We start from the raw sequence: 20,859 nt of genomic DNA, 5'->3' as shown, positions 1-20,859 counted from the left end.
TTAGTCGATGATCTGCTAAATAAACATTAAATCATTTTTCTCTCTGATACTTATGGTTTGTTATGGCACATAGTGTAGAATCAACTTCGTAAACTTATGTGGTCTAGTGAGTTCCCTGGCCTTTGTGTTCCCAGGCCAGTGGCTACAAAGCACATGCAGCGATGTCAACTCTGAAAATTCTCACTGAAGAACCAGTTGTTCAATATCAGAGTTCGTGTTTGTGTGCATCTCTATCCTATGAGTAACCCTAGTTTCTGGTGCTTTGAGCAAATGAGCTACATTTTGTGCCTTTATCATATAATAAATATGCAGACCAAAAGAACATGTACATCCTAAGACAAAACAAGGACATTTTGTTCCATCTTTAAATGTATGTACAGGGAGTCAAACAAGAGCATTCCTGGAAATGAGTTGATTTGGGGGGCTTAAAAATAAATCTATCGAATTAAATGTAGTAACCTGAAAATAGTATAGTTCAACCTTATTTTCCAGGTTTATTCTAGAGTATTTTTTTTTTTTTTGCAAATGATATGCTTTTTCTCTTAAAAAATCTTCCCTTAGCAATTGGTTCAATTCCTAAAGAAATAATGGAGTTGCCCATTTTGAAGTTCCCTTGCTTGTGCAGACTTCATTCAGGGCCTCAAGAAGGACACCTATGAAATGGGCTTTCTGTTAATACTGGTAATTCCAAAGCCCCACCACCCAAGTCTTCTAAATTCACTCTGCAAAGACTCTGTAAGGTTAGATCCCCTGGCACACGTTTGCTCAAGTGTTCCTGGGTGTTAGTTAGCAGTCTGAGTGCTACACAGAGACAAAAAGTATTCCAGGAATCTTGGGCCTCAGGGACCCTGTCTAATATTCCCCTTAAGACACAGTTTCCCCAACACGTTCCAACTGGTGATGAGGACTTTTATTTATTTCCTATTGTTTCCATAACAAATTACCAAAAACTAAGATGTAAATGTATTATCTCACAGCTTAGGAGGTCAGAAGTTCAGATGGGCGTCAATGCACTCAAATCAAATTGTTAGCAGGCCTGAATTCTTTTCTGGAGGATCTATGGGAAAATCTGTTCCCTTGCCTTTTGTAGGTCCTGGGGACTGCTGACATCCCTTGGCTTTGTGGCTCCTTTCTTCAAAGTCAGCAATAGCACACCTCTCTTATCTTTCTTTTGTTGGCACATCGCTGTCTCTGACCACAGCTGATAAAGATCCTCTGCTGTTAAGGATCTGTGTGATCACATTGGGCCCCGTGGATAATCCAGAATAATCTCCCCATTTCAGGGTCCTTAATTTCACCTGCAAAGCTCCTCTTGCTACGTAAAGTAACATTCACGGTTTCCAGGGATCAGGATGTGAACGTCTTCGCGGATCATCATTCTGCCTAGCAAAGGATGGAGGGACAGGTGAGAGAGGTTACCACTCGCGACTACTGTTGGGAGTGTTCCTATATTTTCTGCTTGAATCCGGATCCGGTCCATGTGTCTCTTCCATCTCACAGCTGGTTTCTTGCTGCTATCACCGTCTACACTTTTGATAAAAACAAACAACAACAAAACATTCTCTTGCCTTCCAGTATAATTTTCTCTCCACTAAGTGCCTCGAAATTGAAATCCGCAGTCCAAAAAAGAAAGCTCTTAGCAATCTGTGGGGCCAGTTATCAACTAGTTGTTACAATACTAAACAGAGCTCAGCCAGAGTTCTCTAAGCACTTTTCCTGTTCTGAGGAAGGAACTCATCTCTATAATACTATGCTCTAGAGCACATATTTCTAACCATTATGGATTTAATAAATTGCTTTGAAACTCAGAAATTTCAAGGACACCTCCTTTTGTGATTATCTGTAACTTTCAGAAGTTGTTGCTTGTTTAACTACATGAGTACGATTTACTATGGCTTCATAATGATTACTAAGGAGATTGTATTTTATGAATCACAATGGCATCTATATACTTTGAAGGATAGGACAGGTGTGAGTAAGAGGGGATTTATTTGATCTAGAGACCATGAGAGCTGTGCATATGGATTTGTGGGCACCGAATATGAATCCTGGCCTTATGGGCCGAGTTTTATCTAAGGGTGATAGGCAGTGTCCCTGGTCTTACTCATTTTTTTGGGTTCCCCCATGAAATGACCCAAATACTGTGGGCTTTCCAAGACTCTCTTGAAGGAAATGCTTTCCAAGCTTTGTCCACATAACAACTGAGACAGAGTAGCTGTGAATTCGTTTCCCTCAAAACAAGTTCCTCTTGAGGGCAAACCCTCATCCAACCCACTGTGACCTTTAGTCTCCTTTCCAAGTCCTGTTCATCTTGTCTAACCCTTAACTTTTCGCTTCCATTTGTACAATTGTCAGCTCAAGGCACTTTCTGTGGACTGCTATTTTCAAGAACCATGCTAAAAAAAAAATGTTACTTTCTTCCACTATTTTATGTTTTAGTCAATTTAGACTTTTTTCTCTCTCTTAAAACCTCAACTTCACCCATTCTCTTCTGAGAACCCATATGGGCTTGACATGAAAAATGTACTTCAGCTAAAACATATGAAAACACACTATATTTATGATTTTTTTCTTTTGATGTAGCTAACCATTAGGCAAAGTGAAACTATATCAGACTCACAACTTGTCCTATAAAAATATTTCACTTGCAAGTTTATGTTTGCTTGAGATTATTTTCCTGCATCTACATGACAGATTTTTCATGAGCCTTCACATTTTATAATAAATATTCTCCACTCAGTGGAGAAACACTTTCCACTTGTAGTACTGACTCAAGGGGATATTTTCCAACTGAAATGTGTTTTCTTATTCTTAGTAATATTTCCCCTTAGCACAGAATGTTTTCTCTGAGCATCTCAACACGCATATTTTTAATAAGTGGAGAATTGGTGGAACTAATTCTTCACTAAATTCCTGTTAGTGAAGTAAAAACTATCCAGAGATGTCTTCAGTTCTCTCCTTCTACTTAGCAGCATAAATCTAAGAAACACCAATTTCAAACTTTTATGGACACATTTTAAGGGTATTTGTGGTACTTTTCTCTCCAGTGTAAATCTTCAGTGATAGTGAACCTCAGTGAATGTTTCACCCGGAGGCCATTCGGGAGGTGTACGATCACAGAGACATTTCACGAGGGAACAAGTCAAGTTTTGGAGGTCTGTTTGGAGCTTTCAGTTCTTAAAATAATCCTATGAGGTAAGTAATTAGAAAACTGAGATCTAACAAGACTCAAGAATATAAGAAATTAATGCAAAATCGGGCAAGACAGATCTCCCAGAAAAGAGTTCAGGCACCGTTCCATATAAAGTGTGGCTGCTGGGTTTACCAGGCAATGAAACTGGTTGCCTTGAAGTTGCTGAGGAGTTGAGCTGAACCAGGTTTTCCTTAATCTTCCCCTGACCAGATATCTCCAATGAGAAGTTGAATGGGAAGCATGAACTTCACACTGGAAAAGGCTCACATGGCACAAAACTAGACTTTTGTGTTTGAGGTAGATTCTGAGACTGTTACCCTCAGTATAGAGCACTGAGCTGCTTTGTCATGTTCATCTGAGCTTCTCCATGAACAACAGTAAATGAGGAGAGAATAAATCAGCCTGAGCTTAGTGAGCTGGACCCTCCCACTTGAAGATCTATAACTAGTATCTACAAACCCAAGGGACACATTGAAATATGGGGTGTCGGTGACTGTTGATGTATTTAAAACCACAGAAAATCTTGTTAATTGTTTACGTGATTAAATATTTTTGCTGTTCGGTTCAACATCAGGGAGTGTGCACACATGCACACACACACACACATACTCACTCACACTTAATTAAAGGCCAGCACAACAACTGCCTCTGAGCTTCTGATATAGAAATTAATCTAGAGATAGAAGATAGAACATAAATAAAGGAAATAAACAGACCCACGGTTGTCACATTCGTTTTCCTTGTTCCTGTTTACTCACCATTTACGTAAGGTGGTTTACTCACCGTGGTCCCGTAAAATCTCTCATAATAAACCCTCCTATCCAAAGACCATAGAGGCAAATTCCTGTTACAGTGACTGAATTTTCAAGTTTCCTTTGAATAAGTGTCCTAGAGGACCCAATGTATGGGGTTAGCCTCTGGTTACCCTATCTGCAAAATTGTTTAGAAAAAAAAGAGACAAACTTGGGACTTCTATCTTCAAGACTGCATGCTTATTCAACAATCTATTTGTTCTCTCATTTATTTATTCAATAAAAATATACATGTGTCAGGCACTGGACTAGTGCAGAGGGGAAGTGCAGAAGATTAAACTCTAATTACCTGGTCATGAATGAGTGACAGGCACTGAGGGGGACACTTGATGGGATGAGCACTGGGTGTTATTCTGTATGTTGGTAAATTGAACACCAATAAAAATTAATTTATTAAAATAATAATAATAATAATTACCTGGTCATTTCTGGTCTAGTAGAACCCATAAGACAATTCACAGATAATCATAACAGCAGGATAAGAGAACTACTATGAAAGAGTAATACATTAAGCCTAGTTGATGGGAAACAAAGATTTTATGGAGAAAATGGCCCTTGAACTGGGCACTGATTAACAATTTCTAAATGGGCAAAATCCGGAAGGAAGAAGGACAGAGGGAAATGGAAAGGACTCTGTGGATTGGAGAAGAAAGTGAAGACAGACAATGGAGCAGAGAAAAGGCATAAAATTACCACCCACCTAAGTACATAGAGACTGTTCTAAAAGTTCATAAAACTACTCTTAGGTAGCCCTATCTTCACCCCAACTCCAGCATTTACCCGTTAGTAACAAGGGAGTCTCCAGTTAGAGATTGTCTGACTTTACTTGTAGGTAAAAATCTAAAGGCCTCTTTATTCTTGGTGAGTTTCTAGTCTTTTCCCTCAGGATGCTTATGTGTGACACAGAATACAGTTCCCACTAAGTGTTTCCCACCTGTACATCCCAGAGCTAAACTCTAGCCTGTTTCGTTACAGGCTTAAATGATATACATAAACACATGAAACTTCAGGTTAATTTATATGATCTGCTTCTCTGGATTTCCCCCAAAAAATTCCACTCAAAATTCTTCCACATTTAGATTGAGAAAAGCAAATCTATTCTTTAGGTTACTGTCAAAAGTATGCTATTAATTTAGAAATCCATATTCTCTAAAACCAGTGATTCATATCTGTGTTTTTTTTAAATATTTTATTTATTTATTCATGACAGAGAGAGAGAGAGAGGCAGAGACCCAGGCAGAGGGAGAAGCAGGCCCCATGCAGGGATCCCCATGTGGGGCTCGATCCTGGGACCCCGGGGTCACGCCCTGGGTCGAAGGCAGGTGCTAAACTGCTGAGCCACCCAGGGGTCCCCCACGTCTGTGTTTATATCACACTACCGTTCACATTTATTAGAACAACTGGAATGTTCATTAGTAAGGACCACATTTAACTTTTTTATAGCTAACTGTAATCCTTTGTGTAAATAATGCTTCTTAGACGTTATTAGAATTTTTTGTGCCTGTCTGTAAATAGCATATGTGAATTTCTACAGAATGTCCATTTTTCAGTCACTGACATTTGTAATCAAAGCATTATATTTAGTAACATTATTACCTCAAACTACTGAATCAAGAAAAGATTAATTTCTTAATCATTTTTCCTTATTGTGCACACAACTGCATAATTTTAAACTTCCATAACATGTACGAATTATTTAGTATTACATGTCTTTACAGATAGAAGGGAATTCAGAGATGGATTCCTTAGTTAAAGCAAATGAAGAAATGCAATTGGGGTACAAACATCTTCAATAATTTACTCAAGATTACCTTTTTGTAGTATAAACTAATTTTTACTATCATACATTAATTTACTGAATTAAATTACTAAACTTACTATTTGTTACACAGCTTCTACATGCTAAGTATCATGCTGTGCTCCAGGAATACAATGCGTGAGGCCCAGGTCCTGCTTTCCAAGAGCCCTCAGTCAGCCTAAGAAAGAAAATAAGTAAGAACGTAAGTGTTCAGGCAGTTGCAATGTATTGTAATAAATGCCAAGCCAGGGAGCCCATCTGTGCTCCAGAAGCCTCAAAGAAATGAAATGATTGCAGCATTGAGTGTTCGGGGATGCCTTATCTGATTTTCAATTCTCTAATATTAATATGGTGAGCACTGGAAACATGCCTTGACTCAGGGAAATCCAAAAATCTACATTTGAATTTAATTTTGCTGCACACTTCCCATACGGACCTTGGACAACTTAAACTTTCTGAGCTCCTTCACCTTTAAGTGGAGATAATGATATGAATACCAGGTTATTTGAAAGACTCTATAATAAATACAAAATTCTAAGCATTCACTAAATAAATAGACATCGTTATCCAATATACTAATTTAAAACTTAGCATCTTTGGGAGGATACGGTAAAACTCAGGGTTCATTTCCTCACTTAGTCTAAGACTGGAGGAGAAAATGCCAGAGATGCTCAAACACATGAGTATAAGCCTCCCTCTACAGTGCTCTTTCTACCCCAACACACTGGATCGAGCAACCATAGGGGCAGGAGCTCGGGGAGAAAAGGAAACAAAACCTGGAGATCATTGGGTTCACAAGCGATCACAGGAGAGGTGTGTAGTGGAATGGAAGTAAGTGATGCAGGTCACCTGCCAGAGGAGATACTGGGAAGGAGACCCATCTTCTGATTCATACATCTCATATCCCAATTACTTTAACCTGAAAAACTCACCCATGAGCATTCCATTCTCCATTGCACGAGGAATTTGGGTGAATTAAAACTCAGATCACATGAATAAAACAGTATCTCAACAGTACTTTGGATTCTCAAGTTCTAAATCTATAAATTTGAGTATGAGACACAGAAGTACAGAGAGGTAAACTGATGTGGCCACAGCCATTCAAGGTACACCAAGCTCGGGCTAAATGTACAAGAATTTTATAAATCCCTATGTGATAGAGAATTGCCGGGGAATGGAGGGAGACTGGGAAACCGTCAGACTTTGAGCCAAATCTGTGCTGGAGTGATGGAGGAAGGCAGTGAGGCAGGGTGGCATGGGAGGAAGCCGCGAAGACTGCTATTCTGACAGTCTGCCAAAGAGTAAGTCTTGAAGCAAAAAAGTCAGAGAAGCCTGTTCCTTCCAGGGCTGGCTCTGGATCCCTCCTGCCCTCAGTCATTAGCCGGGAACAACCAAGGAGAGGCGTGGCCATGGCACAAACATGGATACGCTTTAGAGGGCAGATGCTGGGCCCCTCCTTTGATTACTCCTCTTTGGGTGAAGGTCTGTGGTGCTTACAGCCACCACCGTCCTCTGTGGGTCCACTGCCCCACGCAGTTGGGAGCAGGGCCTCCATGGTTCCTGTGGGGCCTTCTCCAGATGGGAAACTCCCACAGGGAGGTGATTAGGATGAACTCTTCCCCTTTACCATCATGAAGGTTGACGTGGGTGCACGACTGATGCTTGTTCTCCCCCGACTCCACCATGTGTTCCCTCATGCTGACAGGTCACCTAAGCAGATCATGTGGGCTTAGCTGATGGGATGACCCAAAACTTCACTCATGAAGCGTCTTGTATGGGGTTCCACACCTGTGGATCAGGCGTTCTGCAAACACTCGGCTTGTGGTGCTGGCTGATGCAAGTGGGAAAAGGTAACCCTCATTAACAGTTTTACTTATTTCTGATGTAGATGCATTTTATTTAATTTTCTGGCCAAATTTCTCTGGCTAGGACTTCCAATACTCTGTTGAACAAAAGTGGCTAAAGTGGGCATCCTACTCTTATTCCTAATTCTTATTAGGAAATTCTTATTCCTAATTCTAGGAATAACACTGAGTATGATGTTAACTCTGGACTTGTCATATATGGTCTTTATTATAGGAGGTACATTCCCTCTTTTCATCTCATTGAGCACTTTTATCATACTTTTTGAATTTTATTAAATGCTTTTTTCTGCCTCTACTGAGATAACCATATGATTTTATTCTTTATTTTCTTAACGTATTAACGTTGATTGATTTGCAGAAGTTGAACCGTGCTCTCATCTCTGAAATAAAGCCCAGTTAATCTGGGCGTATGAGCCTTTTAACGTGTTGTTTAATTCAGTTTGTTAATATTTTTTTTGCGGGGGATGGGGGGGGAGTTTTGCATCTATGTTCGTCAAGGATATTGGCCCGTAATTTTCTTTTCTTCTAGTATCCTTGTCTGGTTTTGGTATCAGGGTGATGTTGGTCTTATAAAATGAATTTTAAGTATGCCCTCCTCTTCTATTCTTTGGAAGATTTTGAGAAGGATTGGTATTAATTCTCCTCTGAAAATTTGGTAAAATTCACTAATGATGTCTATTTAGTCCTAGATTTTTGTCTATAGGGAGTTTTAAAAATTCTGATTCAATCTCTTACTAGTAATCAGTCCGTTCAGATTCTATATTTCTTTTGGGACCCTGTCCTTCCTGAAACACATTGACTTTGATGTTAAGAATAAAAATATAATATTGCTGAGAGTACATAGCATTATTGAGCACTAAGTATATGCAACAAGTTCACTAGGCATCTTCCATTATTATTTCACTTAATTTTCAAAGGAACCTATCAGCAGATACCTTCTCTATATTTGTTCTCTCTTTCAAAGGAGAAATTAAGTCTCAGAGAAGTGAAATGAATTGCTCAGGGTTACATGGTGATGAATCCTCCTGGGATTCAGAGCCACACAAGACTGTGTTCTTTCATAACACCTCTCATTCTCCTCCCTGGCTACCCAGATTTGCCCAGGGAACATTAAACAAGAGTCCTGAGCCCTTGGGGCAGCCCCGATGGCTCAGTGGTTTAGTGCCACCTTCGGCCCGGGGTGTGATCCTGGAGACCCTGGATCGAGTCCCACATGGGGCTTCCTGCATGGAGCCTGCTTCTCTCTCTGCCTGTGTCTCTGCCTCTCTCTCTCTCTGTCTCTCTGTCTCTCATGAATAAATAAATAAAATCTTAAAAAAAAAGAGTCCTGAGCCCTGTGCCACCTCACACTGGTGGACATACATTTCTGAGTGGTGTGGGAGGCACCTTGCATAGACCACCCTACTGTGTGTGCTGGTTCCCACTGAGGTGTGGACATTGGCTTGTCTAAGTCTAGTACGACCTCTCACTTGACTTTGTTATTCAGAGACCAACTACTCAACGGAGCCATTTCCCTGGCATCTCAAGCCCAAATTACCGATTAATATGTTCATGATTCAGTCTTGGAAGCCTATGTGTCTAGGAGCGTATCCATTTCTTCTAGGTTATCCAATCTATTAGCATATAATTGTTCATAGTAATTTCTTATGATCCTTTGTATTTCTGTGGTATTCATTGTACCATCATCTCCTTTTTGACTTCTGATTTTGAATCCTGTCACTTTTCTTCTTTGTGAGACTAACTAAATGTTTGTTGGTTTTGTTGATCTTTTCAAAGAACCGACTCTTGGTTTCATTGATCTTTTCTATTGTCTGTTTAGTCTTTATTTATTTTATTTCTACTCTGATCTTTGTTATTTCCTTCCTTCTACTAACCTTGGGCTTCATTTGTTCTTTTGTCTAGTTCCTTGAGGTGTAAAGTTAAAATTTGAATTTTGCTGTTTGTTGAGATAGGCTTTTCTTGCTTTGACTTTCGCTCTTAAAACTGCTTTTGTTGTAGCCCTTAAGTTTTGGTGTGCTGGGACACCTGGGTGGCCCAGTTGGTTAAATGTCTGACTTTGTTTCAGGTCATAACCCCAGAGTCCTGAGATGGAGCCCCACATCAGGCTCCCTCTGCTCCTCATCCTGCTCATGCTCTCTCTCTCTCTCTCTCTTGTCCTCTCTCTCTCTCTCTCTCTCTAATAATAAATAAGAATCTTTTTTAAAAAAAGTTTTGGTATGCTGTGTTTCCTTTTTTGTTTGACTTAAGGTATTTTCGCTTTTGATTCCTCCGACCCTTTAGTTATTCAGTAGCATACTGTTTGGTCTCCATATATTTATAAATTTTCTATTTTTTCTTGTAATTTATTACAGTTTTGTAGACTCTTGGTAGAAGAAGATGCTTCATATAATTTCAATCTTCTTAAATTTGTTAAGGCATGTTTTGTGGCTTAATATGTGATTATCCTGGAAAATGTTTCATGTGCCCTTGAGGAGGATGTGTATTTTACCAATTTGGGGTGGAATGCTCAGTATATTTCCATTAAGCCCACCTAATCTAATGTGTTTTTTAAAGCCAGTGTTTCCTGATTTATTATCTCTCTGGAATGATCCATCAATGTGAGTGGTGTATTTAAGTCCCCTGCTGTTACTGTATTGGTGCCAATTTTTCCATTTAGGTCTGTATTGGGTGCATAAGTATTTATACATGTGATATTTTCCCAGTGGATTGATCTCTTTATCAAAATAGTATCCATTGTTATCTCTTATGGTACCTTTTGTTTTAAAGTCTATTTTGGTTGACATAACTACCCCAGCTTTTTTATTGTTCCCATTTGCATCGAATGTCTTTCTTCATCCCTCCACTTTTAGTCTGTGTGTGTCCTAACAATTGAAGTGAGTCTTTTGTAGGCAACACATAGGTGATTATCCATTTAGCTACCCTAAGTTTTCTGATTGGAGAGTTTAGTTCATTTACAATTAATGTAATTATTGGTAGATATGACTTAGTTAATTGTCTTTTGGTTATGCCCTAGTTAATCTGTTTCTCTTTCCTTTGGTCTCCTCTTTCATAGTTTGACTTTTTTGAGTGGTAAGCTTGGACTTTTTTTTCATTATCTTGAGTTTCTATGATGTTTTTTCCTAGATAATTCACATATAACACATTCTAATAAGGGTGGCTAGGGGTTTATCTATTTTATTAATTCTTTCACAGAATGAGGTCCTTGTTTTGTTCAACTGTCTACAGTTCTTCTGGTCTCTATTTCATTGAGTTCTGCTCAAATCTTTATGAACTCTCTTCTTCTGATTGGTGTAGGCTTTACTTGTGGTTCTTTCTACAATTTCTTTAGGTGGGAGGTGAGCTTGTGTATTTGAGTTTTTTCCCAATTTTTAAGAAGGATTGTATTCCAACATATTTCCCTCTTAGGACTGCTTTTGCTGTATCAGAAAGATTTTGAATGGTTGTATCTTCATTATCATTAGTTTCCATGAATATTTTTAATTCTTCTCTGATTTCCTGGTTGACTCTTCATCTTTAGGCAGGATGCTCTTTAACCTCCATGTGTTTGATTTTCTTCTAAATTTCTTCTTGTGATTTGAGTTCTAGTTTCAAAGCATTGTGGTCTGAAAATATGCAGGGGACAATCCCAATCTTTTGGTATTGGCTGAGACCTGATTAGTGACCCAGTATGTGGTGGTCTATTCTGGAGAAAGTTCCATGTGCACTTGAGAAGAATGATGTGCATTCAGTTGCATTAGGACAGAAAGTTCTGTAAATATCTGTGAAATCCATCTGGTCCAGTGTATCATTCAAGGCTCTTGTTTCTTTGGTGATGTTGTGCTTAGAAGATCTGTCATTTGCAGAAAGTGCCACGTTGAAGCCTTCCAGTAGTAGTGTATTATTATCTAAGTATCTCTTTACTTTGATTATTAATTGATTGATACACTTGGCAGCTCCCACATTAGAGGCATAAATATTCATAATTGTTAGGTCCTCTTATTGGATAGACCCTTTAAGTATGATGTAATGTCTCTCTTCATCTCTTACTACAGTCTTTGGGATAAACTCTAATTTATCTGATATGAGGCTTGCTACCCCTCCTTTCTTTTGAGGATCATTTGAATGGTAAATGGTTCTCCAACCTTTTATTTTCAGGCTGGAGGTGTCCTTAAGTCTAAATGAGTCTCCTGTAGACAGCGTGTAGATGGGTCTTGCTTTTTTATCCAGTCTGATAATTTTGATGGGATAATTTAGCCCATTTACCTTCAGAGTTACTATTGAAAGTTATGAATTTAGTGTCATCATAATACCTATTCAGTCCCTGTTTTTGTGGATTGTTTCTTTGGGCTTCCTCTTTCTTTTACAGGGTCCCCCTTAATATTTCTTGCAGAGCTGGTTTGGTGGTCACATTCTTTCAGTTTCTGCCTATCCTGGAAGCTCTTTATCTCTCCTTCTATTCTGAATGAGAGCCTTGCTGTGTATAGTATTCTTGGCTGCATGTTCTTTTCATTTAAGACCCTGAATAGATCCTGCCAGCCCTTTCTGGCCTGCCAGGTCTCTGAGGAGAGGTCTGCTGTTAATCTGATATTTCTCCCCATATAAGTTAGGAATTGTCTGTCTCTCGTTGCTTCAAAATTTTTCTCCTTGGGCAGCCCGAGTGGCTCAGCAGTTTAGCCCTGACTTCAGGCCAGGGTATGATCCTGGAGTCCCGGGATCAAGTCCCATGTCAGGCTCCCCATCTGGAGCCTGCTTCTTCCTCTGCCTTTGTCTCTGTCTCTCTCTCTCCTCTCTGTGCTTCTCATGAATAAATAAATTTTAAAAAATCTTTAAAAAAAATTTCTCTTTATCTTTGAAATTTGCAAGTTTCACTATTAAATGTCAAGGTGTTCAATGGTTTTTATTGATTTTTTTTTTTTTTTTTTTGCAGGAGAGTCCTCTCTATCTCCTGGATCTGAATGTTTGTTTCTTTCCCCAGATTAGGGGAAGTTCTCAGCTATGATTTGTTCAAATACACTTTGTGGTCCTCTCTCTCTCTCTCAGCCTCTTCTGGAATCCCAATAAGATGAATATTTTTCCTTCTCAAGCTATATTCATTGCCCTAACCCTTTCCTCGTGGGCTCTTAATTGTTTTTCTCCTTTTTCCTCAGCTTCCTTCCTCTTATCATCAACTTGTCTTCTATGTCACTCACTCTCTTCCTCCTCATTAATCCTAGCAGTTAGAGCATCCAGTTTGGATTGCATCTCATTTAATCTATTTTTAATTTCGGCCTGACTGGATCTCAATTCTGCAGTAATTAAGTCTCTAGAGTCCTTTATTTATGCTTTTTTCCAGGGCCACCAGTAGTGTAATAACTGTACTTCTGAATTGAATTTCTGACATCATATTTAAATCCAAATTCTGTAACTCTGTGGCTAATAGTATTGTTTCTAGTTCTTTATTTTGTGGTGAATCCTTCCTTCTAGTTACTTTGTTCAGTGCAGAGTGGCTGTATGAGTGGGAGGAGTCAAAAATATCAACTGTGACCCAAGTAAAATACACCTTAGATGATTCTGAAGAGGTCAGAGACCAGAAAATTAAAAAAAAAAAAAGGAAAGAAAAAAGAAAACAAAAGGGCCACCAATGTGAAAACAAATTTTAAAACAAAGTAGTAAAAATAAAAAGCCAAAAACTAGGAAGAAGAATTTTTTTTTTAATTTTTTTAAGAAGAAAAGGTGGGGGATGGTGGTGGTATAGAAGTGGTAGTGGAGAGAGGATGTAGTCTACCTAAGGGGTTCTAGGGGGTGATCCTTATGGTTCTGAGTGTATTTCGTTCTGTATGTTAGAAGATACTCAGTCCCAAATTTATATAAACTAGTAATACTTACATAAAGACCCAACATGGACTACAAAAACATAAACGAGATAAAAGAGGGGGAAGAATGGGAAGTAATAGAGAATATAATCTCATAGGATGAACCAACACAGTATTTCCCTTGGTTCTGGGTGTATTTTGGTCACATGTTAGAAGGTACTAACTTTCACCATTGTAAAACAAAACAAAGCAGAAAAAACAAAAAACAAATACCCATATCTCAGATATCTCCCCAAATTAAATTGAACACGTTGAAGGGAATCTAGAGGTGAAAAATATATCTAAGATGTAATTATAGAAATATGAAAGTCAAAAAGAAAAAAAAATGAAGAGTTGGTAAAATATTTAGTTAAGGTAGGAAAAGAGAAAAAATATCGGGAATTTTGAGTCTGATATAAAAACAAGTCATAATGGACAAAAGAAGGAGGGGAAAAGGGTCCCCCTAGTTCTATATACTATTTTCCCTCAGTCCTGGAGCTTCCCAGCACTGCTTGTTCAATAAACTTGCTCTTCCATGTTCTTCCAGCTGGTCTTCTGGAGGAGGGTCTGCTGTGCTGATTCTCAGGTGTCAGTGCCTGGGGGAGATGCCTGCCTCCTCCCGGGTGCTGGGCTCTGAATGAGCTGTTTACCTTGTGAGACCTCTGTTCTCTAGAGGCCCCACCTCTCCCAGGCACTAGGTGAAACAAAGAGGCAAAAAAAAAAAAAAAAAAAAAATGGCAGTGGCCAGCTCTCCAGCTCTGGACTCGAGCTCCAGTGAGTAACTCCCTGCAGGTCCCAGTCCACACCGGCCTAGGTGCTCCTGGGGCAGGTGCAGGTGCCCTGATCTGCACAGCTTAGGGGTGCCTCCAGTGGCAGGAGAGTTCTTGCTGTCCTGTGCCCGCTCCACTTCCACCTGTCCCAGAGAGATCACAGGATTGCTGGCTTTGTCTGCTTGGGCACCCTGGGATCTGGGGCCCTGTACTGCTGGACCCCCACCCCCAGGGACTGCCTCTTCTGAAGGGAACAGGGCTCAGCCGCCTCCATCTGTTGCCAGCCTCTAGTGGAAAGGCCGCTCCAGAGCCGGCCCACCTAACTGAATGTCTTCTCCCAAATGTCCTGAGGGCTGTACGCTCCAGCCCTTTACCGAGATTGGCCTGGGGTCTGTGATGAGCCTTCCCCCCAGGTGCCCCTCCTCTCATAGTGACCCTGGGAATCTGGAGGTTCACTGCCCCTCCTGCGAGTCTGCATGATCTCTCTACTAAGCACTTTTCCATCAGGGCATGGATTTTTAAAGTTCCTGCTTCTCTCGGGCTGGGCTTTTGTGCCCCCAGAGGCTTTGGCCACTCACTTTAGCCCTGCTAGTCATGGTTTCCCTCCCTCACTTTATTCTTTTTTTATTTTTATTTTTCCACCTTTCTACCTTGTTAGAAGTGAAAACTTTTCTCTTTGTAGCGTTTCTGCTGTTACCTCTTTAAATCTCAGGTCAAGTTCGTAGGTGTTCAGGATATTTTGAAAATCATCTACATAAATTTGTAGGGTCAGGTGAGCTGAGGACCTCTACTCTTCCACCATCTTGCCCCTCCCCTGCCCTTTAATCCATTTTGAATTTACTTTCAGGTATGGTGTAAGAAAGTGGTCCACTTTCATTCTTTTGCATGATGCTCTCCAGTTTTCCCAACACCATCTGTTGAAGAGACTTTTTCCCATCAGCTATTCTTTCCTGCTTTGTTGAAGATTAATTGACCATATAGTTGTGGGTTTATTTCTGGATTTTCTATTCGGTCCTATTGATAAGTGTTTATTCTGGTTCCAGCACCACACTGCTTTGATCACTACGGCTTTGTAATATAACTTGAAGTCCAGAACTGTGATGCCTCCAGCTTTGCTTTTCTTTTTCAAGATCGCTTTGGCTATTCAGGGTCTTTGTGGTTCCACACAGATTTTAAGATTGTTCTAGCTCTATGAAAAATGCTGATAATATCTTGTTAGAGATTTCACTGCATGTGCAATTGCTTTGGGCAATACAGATATTTTTAAAATATTTGTTTTTCTTATCCACGAGCATGAAATGTCTTTCCATTTCTTTGTGTCATCTTTAATTTCTTTAATCAGCATTTTATAGTTTTCAGAGTAAAGGTCCTTAACCTCTTTGGTTAGCTTCATTCTTAGGTATCTTATTATTTTTGTGTGCAATTATAAATGAGATTGATTCTTTAGTTTCTGTTTCTGCATTATTGGTGTAGAGAAATGCAACAGATTTCTGTACATTTATTTTGTGTCCTGTGACTTTACTGAATTTGTGTATCAGTTCTAGAAGTATTTTGGTGGAGTCTTTATGATTTTCTATGTATAGTATCATGTCATCTGCAAATAGGGCAAGTTTTCTGTCTTCCTTACCAATTTGGATGCCTTTTATTTCTTTTTGTTGTCTGATTGCTGTGGCTAGGACTTCCAGACTATGTTGAATAAAAGTGGTGAAAATGGACTTCCTGTCTTGTTCCTAGATGTAGAGGAAAAGCTCTCCTTTTTACCCTACTGAGGATATTAGCCATGGATTTTTCACAGATGTCCTTTATTATATTGAGGTGTATTCCCTCTAACCCTGCTTTGTTGAGGGTTTTTTTTTTTTTTTTTGTCATGAGTGAATGGTGCACTTAGTCAAATTCTTTTTTCTACATCTACTGAAAAAATAATATTCTTATCCTTTCTTTTGTTAATGTAGTGTATCATGTTGATGACTTTTTAAATAAATCCCTCTTGATTCTTGTGAATGATTTCTTTAATGTATGGCCAGATTTGATTTGCTAGTATTTTATTGAGAAAATGTGCCTCCAAGTTCATTAGAAATATTCGCCTATAGTTCTCTTTTTTTAGTGGAGTCTTTATCTGGTTTTAGTATCAGGACAATGGTCTCATACAATGAATTTGGAAGTTTTCCTTCCTTTTCTTTTTTTGGGGAAATAGTTTCAGAAGAATAGGTATTAACTCTTTTTTTTTTTTCAATGTTTGGTAGAATTCTCCTTTGAAGCCTTCTGGCCCTGGACTTCTTTTTGGGGGAATTTTTTGATTGCTGATTGTATTTCTTTACTGGTTATTGGTCTGTTCAAGTTTTCTATTTCTTTTTGTTTCAGTTTTGTTTGCTCATATGTTTCTAGGCATTTCTCCATTTCTTCCAAGTTGTCCAATCTGTTGGCATATAGTTTTGCATTATACCATCTTATAACTGTACTTCTCTGGTGTTGGTTGTTATTTCTCCCTATCATTTGTGATTCTATTTGTTTGTGTCCTTTCTCTTCTTTTTGATAAGTTTGCTTAGAGGTTTATCAGTTTTGTTTCTCATTAAGCTTTGATTTTATAGGTCCAAAATTCTATGGCAGATTTTTTTGGTCAAGTTGTTTCCACTAAAATGTACTGACTTTAAAAATTAATAACTTAAACTGCCACACACAGGATAAAAATGGTTCGCAAAAGATTCTCCTTTCCTTCTGAATGTTTTGTGATGCATTTTATAATTAACCAATCCTTTACTATTAAACCTAAATGGTCAATTGAGACAAAAAGTCCTAACATTGTTCTTCCACCACTGATTAAGACTAAGGTGGTAGTTCAGCTCAAGTCATGTCCTAGGGTCCTGGGACTGAGCCACGCATTGGGCTTTCCACTGCTTAGTGGAAAGCCTGTTTCTCCCTCTCCCTCTCCTGCTCCCCCTGCTTGTGCTCTCTCTCTCTCTGGCTCTCTGTAAAGTGAATAAATAAAATCTCAAAAAAAAAAAAAAAGACTGGGGTGACAGGTATTGGTAATATTTCATTAGCCTTCTGAGCTTTCTGGGCAGACTTAGAGGTTTTGCCAGCTCCAATTGCTGTCTTGTCCACTGCTTTGATGACACACACAGAAGCTGTCTCATGCCCTGAACAGCAAAATAGCTTAGAGGAGGTTAGTCAAAGAAGCTCTCAACACACATAGACTTGCCAGGAATCATATCAACAATGGCAGCATCACCAGCTTTCAAGAACTTGGGGCCATCTTCCAGTTTTTCTCCATAATGATGATCGATCTTCTCCTTCAGCTCAGCAAACTTGCAAGCACCGTGAGCTGTGTGACAATCCCCGGGTGCATATCCAGCACTGATTTGGCCTGGATGGTTCAGAAAAATTACCTGACCCACGAATCCAGCTGCTTCAATTGGTGGGTTATTTTTGCTGTCACCAGCCACATTGTTGCAATGAACATTTTTGACAGATGTATTCTTGACATTGAAGCCCACATTGTCCCCAGAAAGAGCCTCACTCAATGCCTCATGGGGCACCTGAAGAGTCGTTAGCACTGGAGCAAAGGTAACCATCATGCTGCACTTAAGAACACCAGTCTCCACTCAGCCCACAGGGAGAGTACAGTACAACTAGTTTTGTAGATGCCCTGGAGGAACAAACGGGAATGCCTGTCAGGCGGGTGAGCTGGTGGCATAATTTAATCCAGAGCTTCAAGCAGTGTGCTTCTACTGGCATTGCCCTATTTATAGGTGACTTTCTACCCCTTGAACCAAGGCATGTTTGCACTTGACTCCAGCATTTTGTCACCGTTCCACCCAAAAATTGGCACAAATGCTACTGTGTCAAGGTTGTAGCCAGTTTTCTTACTGTAGGTGCTGATTTCTTTAATGTTTTCTCCTATCTCTTCAGGCTGTAGGGTGGCCCAGAGGAATATATTGTGGTAACACCAACAACTCTTTGTTTCACATCCAGTGTGTAAGCCAGAAGGGCATACTCGCACCTCTGCCCATTCTTGGAAATGCCTGCTGCAAATTCACCAAGACCAACAGCAACAGCCAGGACAGCAAAGTGAGCCTGGGATGGGCCTGTAATGTTTTTGATGAAGTCCTGGGGCATCAATGATGGTCACATACTTGCTGGTCTCAAATTTCCACAGGGTGATATCAGTGTCAATACCACGTTCATGTTCAGCTTGCAGTTTATCCAAGATGCAGGCATGCTTGAAGGAGCCCTTTACCATCTCAGCAGGCTCCTTGTAACATTTTTCAATAGTTCTTTTGTTGATCCCACCACATTTGTAGATCAGATAAGCAGTAGCGATAGATTTGCCTGGATCTACACGTCCAATGATGGCGATGTTGATATGAGTCTTTTCCTTTCTCATCGTGCTTTAGGTTCAGCAGGGACCTGCATGACACTTGTGTTCTGGTAGCAAATCTATTGCAACAAAGAGGACTTTACCAATTTTATTATTTGTTATTTATTTATTTTTTTTCAAAAAACCAGCTCCTGGTTTCATTAATATGCTCTGTTATTTTTTTTTTTTTTTAGTTTCCATATCATTCATTTCTGCTCTAATCTTTATTATTTCCTTCCTTCTGCTGGCATTAGGCTTTGTTTGTTGTTCTTTTTCTAACTTCTTTAGATGTAAGGTTAGGTTGTTTATTTGAGATTTCTTTTCCTTCTTGAGGTAGGCCTGTATTTCGATATGCTTCCCTCTTAGGACCACTTTGGCTATATCCCAAAGTTTTGGATGGTTGTGTTTTCATTTTAATTTGTTTCCATGTATTTTAAAAAAAAAGTTTCTTCTTTGATTTCTGGGCTGAGACAATCATTGTTTAGTAGCATGTGGTTTAATCTCCATGTAATTGTAATCCTTCCAAATTTTTCTTGTGGATGACTTTGAGTTTCACAGCATTGGGTGCAGAAAAAGCACACGGGAGGTACCTGGGTAGCTCACTCAATTTAAACATCTGCCTTTGGCTCAAGTCATGATACCAGGGTCCTGGGATTAAGCCCTGCATTGGGCTTCCTGCTCAGTGAAAGGCGTGCTTCTCCCTCTCCCTCTGCCACTTCCACTGCTTGTGCACTCTCTCTCTCTCAAATAAATAAATAAATAACCTTAAAAAAAAAGATAAAAAGTACATGGTATGACTTCAGTCTTTTTGTATTTGTTGGGGCCTGACTTGTGACCTAATATGTGATCTATTCTGGAGAATTTCCCATGTGCCCTTGAAAAGAACGTATATTATGCTGTGTTAGGGTGGAATGTTCTGAATATATCTGTTACGTATCCATCTGGTTCAGTGTTTCATTCAAAACCATTGTTTCCTTGTTTATTTTCTGTTTAGATGATCTTTCCACTGATGTAAGTGGGGTGCTAAAGTCTCCTACTATTATTGTATTATTACAAACTAGTTCCTTTATGTTTGTTATTATTATTTTAGGTATTTGGGTGCTCCCATGCTAGGGGCATAAATATTCACAATTGTTATATCTTCTTGTTGGGCTGTGACCCTTTTTATGATATGGTGTCCTTCTTTCTCTCTTGTTACTGTCTTTTGTTTTAAAGTCTTATTTTGTTCAATATAAGTATTGCCAGCCTTCTTTTGACATCCATTTGCATGATAGATGCAATTTGCAGGTGTCTTTAGGTCTAAAATGAGTCTCTATATGCTCTAAATAGCATATAGATGAGTCTTGAATTGTTTTTTTTTTTCTAATCCTTTCTGTCACCCTGTCTTTTGATTGGAATACTTAGTCCATTTACATTCAAAATAATTATTCACAAATATGTATTTATTGCCATTTTATTATTTGCTTTGTGGTTGTTTCTGAAGATATTCTGTGATCCTTTCTTGTCTTTCCCCTTTTCATGGTTTGCTTAATATTTTTAGTGATAGCTTTGGATTTCTTTATTTTTATTCTTTGCATATTTATTAGTGGTTTTTGATATATGGTTACCATTAAGTTTGTATGTACCCTCTTCTGCATACAACAGTCTATATCATCAGTTGATGATCATTTACGTTTGAACGCATTCTTTATTCCTCTCATCACCACATTTTAAGAATATCTACTTGTCATATTTTACATCCTTTTATTTTGTAAATTCCTTTACTGATTTTTTTTTTACAGAAACATTAAATTTTACTGCTTTTGAGTTTTCTACCTTTATTCTGTCACTTTTGGCCTTTCCACTTGGAGTCCCCTTTAATATTTCTTTCAGGTTTAGCGATCCTGAACTCCTTCAGTTTATGTTTATCTGAGAAACTATTTGTTTCCTTCTGTTCTGAATGATTACCTTGCTGGATAGAGTATTTTTGCCTGCAGGTTTTCCCCATCAGCACTTGAATATATCTTGGCATTGCCTTCTGGCCTAGAAAGTTTCTGTTGAAAAATCCTCTGCTAGCCTTATGGGTTTTCCCTTTTTATATCACTGTCTTCTTTTGTCTTGTTGCTTTTAAAATATTTTCTTTACCATTGTATTTTGCCAATTTAATTACAATATGTTTTTGTGTGGATCTGCTTTTTGTTTATTTTGATGAGAGGTCTCTGTGAGTTCTGAATTTGGATATCTGTTTCCTTTCCCAGATTAGGGAAGTTTTCAG

General features: G+C 39.0%; 1 pseudogene; it reads right to left on the bottom strand.

Annotated features, from left to right (window-relative positions):
- Positions 1-18,005: 18,005 nt before the first annotated feature.
- On the bottom strand, positions 18,006-18,632 carry LOC129507473 (elongation factor 1-alpha 1-like; annotated as a pseudogene).
- Positions 18,633-20,859: the final 2,227 nt, after the last annotated feature.

Source organism: Nyctereutes procyonoides, unplaced genomic scaffold (assembly GCF_905146905.1).
Source record: "Nyctereutes procyonoides isolate TBG_1078 unplaced genomic scaffold, NYPRO_anot_genome, whole genome shotgun sequence".
In the NCBI taxonomy this organism is placed as follows: domain Eukaryota; kingdom Metazoa; phylum Chordata; class Mammalia; order Carnivora; family Canidae; genus Nyctereutes; species Nyctereutes procyonoides.
The sequence above is the reverse complement of the archived record's forward strand: the minus strand, read 5'-3'. Positions and strand labels throughout refer to the sequence as shown.